Genomic DNA, 7192 nt, shown 5'->3' on the forward strand with positions numbered 1-7192 from the left:
ATTTCACCTCAATTTAAAAAGATTAAAGTTTTAAAACTAATTCTAAAAAAAAATTATAAATTGTCATAAGCCTACAAAATTGTTCACATTTACTTGTAACAAAAGAAATTCAAGTAAAAATCAAAGAAATGTATTCTTTTTATCTATTATAGGTATTTATAAAATAATAATATTATATACATAGGAAGATACCAACCACACTCTCTCAGTAGGACATTAAGTTCACATACACTTTCTGAGCAAGACGTTTCTAATCCAGTAATTTAACTGTTACAAATAATAAAATATTTATGGAAATTCTGATATTCATGTATATCCCGTGTGGCATTTTTTAAATAATACTAATTGTAAACAAGTAACATTTCACACAATAAAATGATTACATTGGTTAAAATTTTGGTAAACCACTTGGAAACAGTCATTAAAAACTGTTTTTTTTAAGTAAATTAAATTTTTATGAGGAAGTATTTCTAATACAATGTAAAAATAAAAATAAGTTTAGAGATCAAAAAATATATTTAGTATAATCACAATTTATGAAAAAATGTTCATGTAGATATGTTAAAAACCAAAAGCAATTAGAGTAAAACATTCAGAATATTTCCAGGGTGATATAATTATAGTGGATTTTATATAATTTTCTATATACTTTTGTATTTTCTGATTTCTTAGATAAACATTTATTATTTATATAAATACTTATATTTATAAACTATTTAAAATCAACAAATTTTAAAAATACTTGACCATCTCTTGCTGAGATTTTCTTTAGAGTAAAACTGTTCAGAAAATTGTCACTGACCATTTTCTCTACAACCTGCTATAACAATATATTGTATTAGTGTTTCTTGGGTTTTAAGTGGCTAAATTATAAAGAATCAAATTAAGAGCCAAATATCTATGTTAATATATGAGGCTATAAGCATTTGATGGAAGATTTTCCTAAGATTTACTCATAATTCAAATTTGCCTAATATTAAATTGGCTTCCGCCTGTCATCAAAGTATTCTGTGTAGAATTCAAAATGAAGTAGAATATTTTACTCTTTAAATGAAAGTTTTAGCATTAATCACTTTTAAGGACAAATATTTATGAGAAATAATCCCCCAATTAGATTTTAGAATTTTTCTTCTATTCACTATGTAGAGCGAACACAAGAAATATTTCGGTAGAGCACAAAAAATGTTTGAACTTGAATTGGTCTTACCATTTGTAAACCAGTTACTTAGCATTTTTACTACTTGAACTCACAGAAATTTATTCTCTGGAATTATCAGAAACTTTTTTTTTAACTTTCTGTACCATAAACAGAATCTATAAAATGTATTGACTTTCATGAAAATAAAATATTTATATTATATTCTATGACAGGAACTAGGAAACACACATATTATATACTTGCAAAGAACTATGACTGGAAAGTGTGTTAAATGAGGACTTAGGTGCAGAAATTGTATAAACAAAGAATGACATGACTTTGATGGCTTTGTTCAAGATATATGCACATAGTGATTTCTAGTGTTCAATAGAACTGTGTGCATTAAGATAGAATGAATTTTCAAATGTCAAACCTCTGTACTGACTGATTTAAAACATATTTGTGTAAACATAACTAGATAATTTTATAACGTGTTTTCGATATGAAATTATATGAAAGTAAAAACAGATGTGGAGAATATCAGTGCTACAACAATTAATTTAAAAGTAGAAAAGGCAGTCAACATTCATTGATTTTATTTAATATAAATGGGAAAAATGTTATGTTTATTGACTTAAATTTTTTATGGCAGATTAGAAATACTAAAATTCTTCTTAGTAAAATATGTCTGATGGAATATATTACTTAAAAAATTTAAATACATGACTAAGCTGGTAAAGAAAGATACAGACATTTACAAGGTGAAATGTTAAAAATGTGGAAGGCTGTGGCTGCCATGAAACTTTAGCAGATCCCCAGCACTTCTGTTTTAATCTTACACAGGCACTTCCATACAAGGTAGGAAGTTCTAAGGTGAACCTAAATTTCACATGGTAAGGCACAAATATTTGAACAAATTATTCATGAGAATGAAAGTACTCTAAATAAAAAAAATTTAATTTGACTACTTTTACAACTCAATACAGCACAAGTTAAATAAAATAGAAACATGACCAGAAATATAATTTACTAAAAATTGAAAGCTTAGAGAGATAAACTTCCAGAGGAGAACAGAATGAACAACATCACACACACACACAATTCATCAAGACTAGATATTTTCGTAACCAAATCTTCAAAAATCAGTTAATTCCAATGTTATATAAATTGTTCCAGAATATTAAAAAAATGAAGAAAACCTCAAAATTACATAATTAAGCAAATATGTCATTATTGCTTACATTTAATAAATATATCAAAAATGAAACAGAAAAATAGAAAGAAAACTACTAACCAATTTCACAAATATCAGTAAAAAATCCTAAATATTAGTGTATAGACTGCAGCAGCACATTAAGAAATTCATACAAGACTATTTGAAATTTTACTCTAGGAATGCAACAATGCAGAGATAATTCAATATTAAGATACTCATTAATATAATTCATTATGTTGAATTATATGGAGAAACACAAAATATAACTCTCACCCTTGATTTTTAAACAACTCAATGTGATTAAAAATTTATATTTTACATGTGTCTATGCAATTTTCCAATACAATTAGAGATAAAATTAGAGATATAGAAATTAGAAAAAATAAAGCTTTATTTCTACAATAACTTACAGTGTATTTAAAAATACATAATCAATTATAAAACTAAATGAAGAAAAATAATTCCCAAAGTAACCACATATGTTAATTAAGATCCAATAGATAAGTAGTCTTCATTATGCAAACAAAGACTAGTTCCAAGCTATAACAGAAAACCCCTTTATACTAGCAACACTCAAAAAAACTAAAAACACTTAGAAAGAAAATATGTGAAAATTGTAGAAAACATAAAAAAGGAAAACTTAAAAACTCAAATGATGCAAAAATAGCCTCAAACAACTGAAAATACATTCTTTGAATAAAACATATTATACTTTGAGGTTGGGAAACAGTCCACAAGACCACCGTTAGTCAGATACCAAATGAAGACTTCAGGGTTCCCCAAACCGCCCTTACTCCTCACAATTGCAAGTTTAGGATTCTCCAAGACCACCTTCAGCTCTGATAACTCACGAGAAGGACTCACAGAACTACCGAAAGCTGTTATACTGACAGTTAAGTTACCATTTAGTACAGTGAAAGGACACATTAAAATCAGCCAAAGGAAGAGATTCATAGGGCAGAGTCTAGGAAAATTCCAGATGCAAAGCTTCCAGTTGTCTTCTCTCAGTGGAGTTATGAACAATTCTTCTGGAAACAATGTTACAAGAAACATGAAGTATTGCCAAACAAGGGAAACTTACCCTATCCTTTTTGTCCATAAGTTTTATTGAAGCTTGGTCATGTAGACCTGGTTGGCTGCTCACATGGCTAACCTCAGTCTCTAGCCCCTCGGCGTGGCTCAAAGCCCCCAGCTAAAGAAAGACGCTTTAACTAGGCAGGACATTCCAAGAGTTTAGAGATTCTCTGAGGAGCCAAAGGCAAAGGCCAGATCTCTCTTTTGGCAAGACTAAATTCTTTAATACACAAACATATATTCCAGTTCTCCTCAAACTAATTTATATATTTTCAGATAATCTCAATAAAAATATCCATTTTTCCTGAAATTAAAATTTGATTCAAAATTCCCTATGAAAATTTTCAAAAAATATTGGGAAAACCATGAAAAGTTTTTTTAAAAAGGACAGATTATCAGGACAACATCAGGGATTCCTGACAAATATCGAAGCATCCTCTAGAGTTTGCTCTCTCATACAGTAATCATTAGCCATAATTAGTTATTTTTTAAATTTTTCAATTAATTAAAAGTACATAAAATAAAAATTGAGCTATTCAGTTATACTAGCCATATTTCACATGGCTACCATACGACACAGCTATAGATTATTTCCATCATCTCAGAAAGTTCTACTGGACAGTGCTGCTCTAGAGCCTTTGTATTTAAGTGAGATTGCTTTATAAATAGAAATAAAATTTAATAAAAAGTCAAGATATAGACTGATCCAAAATATATATGGATATTTAATATATAATAAAATAAATTCTCAAATCAATGATATAATAATATTTTGTAAAGGTTGTAAAATAGTTGAATAACCTTTTGAGAATATATAAAATTGTATCTACACTTCATACCATAAATAACCAAGTGGATCAGTATATACATGTCTTCTGATATCTAAACATACGTGTGTATATGTATAAAGCAATGTAAATCCATCTAAAACCTGGATATAGAAAATGACCTTCTAACTGTGATTCAAAATCAAAATGAACTGAAAAAATAAAAATAAGACACAACTTAAACCAAGCAATCAAAGTAAACACAACTAATTTTGTATTAATTTCAGTACAAAATGAAGTCATGTTTTTTCCTTTAATAATTTTTCATTTACTTATAGTTGACATACAACTTTATATTAACTTCAAGTGTATTGGTCAATGTTAAATTTCTTGAAAGTGATGATTACACTGGGATTATATAGGAGAATGTTTTTCTTCTTAGGAGTTACGTGCTGAAGTATTTAAGGGTAAGGTATTATTAGGTTGCTACTCACTAACAAATGGTTTAAAATAAAGTATCCATCTATTTATCTATATCAACCTTTTCTGTTTACAAACCACCCAAAACTTAATAGGTTGGGTTAATATAACACTTATTCACTCACAAACTTCTTGTTGATTTTGCTCATTTTCCCTGAGCTCACTCATGATACAGTGACCTGGCACCTCCTCTGGAAATAGATGATCTAAGATCACTTTATTCACATGTCTGGTTGTTGGCAGGCTGTTGGCTAGAGCACATTGATTTGCCTCTACATGACCTCTCTGAAGGCTAACTAGAGCATTTTTTTATAGCGGCAGAATTCAAAGAGAAGGAGATAGGTAGTTTCAAGGCCTTCATGACATCACATGATGTCACTTCTGCTACGTTCTAAAAGTTAAAACAAGACATAAAGCCATCCGAGATTCAAGGAGTTGAAAGACCAAACTTGTCTTTTGATATGAGAAGCTGCACACTATTTGTGGTTATTTCAAACTCACCATACCATCCATCCATCCTTCCCTCACTTCATCCGTCTATCTATCCACAGATAGAACAAATATGCCCATTTTAACAATTCATTAATCCGAATAAAAGATGATAACTGTTTTATAAAGTTTTATAGGACTGAAATTTTAAATGTAAAGTATTGGGAAAAATTAAAAATGAAACAAGATGCAAAAAATATTTCCACTTTTCATTTCTTTTTGCTTAACTTTTTCCCCACTGTTCCCACATAACAAAAAATCATCTGTTATTCTGATCTTGAAGTTCTAGTGAATAGTGTAGGAGCACCTTTCCATCTATAGAAAGATGTGATTTGCATAAATGTAGTCTTCATGTTATTCTCAATTAGTTACCATATAGAATATCTTTGTGGATCAGTTTATCTAAGATGGTTTTTGGATCAATTCCTTTAATAATTATGCTGCTAATTTAAACATACTAAATAAACTACTTTCTATGAACTCTATTCTTTGCCATAGCAATGTTTCAGATCATCGATAAGTTTGCTCTTTCAGTCTTCAAAGTAACTTTTTTCATTTTTTCTCATAATACAATTTTTTTATATACCATTAAATTTAGTCCAGAAATCTTTATAATTTAAATTTATTAACATCATACACATTTCTATCATGTATAAATTCATACTTTTTAAAACTGCAAAAGCAGATATAATTACTAGTTTAATTTCTATGCGCTTAATTATCTCTACTATTTTTTCTTAATCATTACTTAATAGTGTTTATAATTTATGTTAAACTATATGTCACTTTGTACTCTAATTTAGTTAAGCTGAAACTATGTTTCCCAGAATCCCATAGTCTACATGTTCTTATTTAGAGTTGGCCAAAATAAGAAATTGCTTGAGAATTGGAAGACAAAAGTGAAGTGGCTGGTTACTCTTTGAGTCATTGGATTAGAAGCTGACAGAAAAGGTGGATTCCATCTTGTTTTACTCTGTATCCAGCTTTTCTTCTCACTGCCAGCCCTACTGATAAATAACAATTGAAACCCATCATCAAATGGTTGGCTAGAGACCTTTAAAAGCAAAAGTTACGCAATTCGGACATTTTGCCCTAGGTTTTTTCTTTAACTTCTCCTTATGTCCCCATTTCATTTAGTAGCTGGACGTTATTGGCTTCTCAAAATCCCCTACAGTTCCTGACTTTTTACCCCTGTCAGTTTTTTGTAATGCTTGGTTAATGACTTTTCCCTAATCTTCCAAGTCCCTCTTCTAGACCTTTCCTTGAACTGCAGTCTCTCCTATAATTATGTAAAGTCTTATTCCCATAATTAACTCAGAACCCATATTTATAATGGTATATTTATTTTCTTGTTTAAACCCTATTGATAGTTATTTTATAAACAATAATGCAAATTATTGTTTGGTTTATAAGATGCTGCATAATATAAAATAAGGCAATTTTCTACTATTTTCAGTTTTACCAGCTTTCTTCAGAATATGGTTATTCCCACTTTATATTATGTGTCACCTTTGGGGTCAATCAGAGTTCAGTGTCACCCCAACGATAGAGGGGAGGGAAATGGATAATGACAGCACAAAAGCATAGTAGCATTTTCCCTCCGTTCTTCCTCAAATGATGGCGGTGAAGAATCACAGGTCATTGAGATTTAATAGTGTTATTAAAAATTTATCTTAGAAAGACAAAGAATGCCCCAAAGAGGCACTTGGAGGAAGACAAAGTATGGCCAAGTAGGCACATGGTTCCAGCGCTGTAAACAACAAAAAGTCCATAAAACACAGGACCCAGAAGGGCAAAAAGGTGGAGCAAAAAGAAGGGGAGCCCAGAAGAGCAAAAAAGGGCCAGAAGTGGGAATATCTGCATTATATTTGGGCTGTGATGGGCAGTTCCAAAGGCATTCCTAGGTGATTGGCAAGTGATCAGTTTGATTGACACCTGGCTGCTATATAACTTTGCCTAGTGCACATGTGCTTACCCACAATGCAGTCTGTTATAATTAGATTCATGAACTTCCAGGCATAAACATAG

This window comes from Pteropus medius, unplaced genomic scaffold (genome assembly GCF_902729225.1).
Source record: "Pteropus medius unplaced genomic scaffold, Ma_sr-lr_union100, whole genome shotgun sequence".
NCBI classification, from domain to species: Eukaryota; Metazoa; Chordata; class Mammalia; order Chiroptera; family Pteropodidae; genus Pteropus; species Pteropus medius.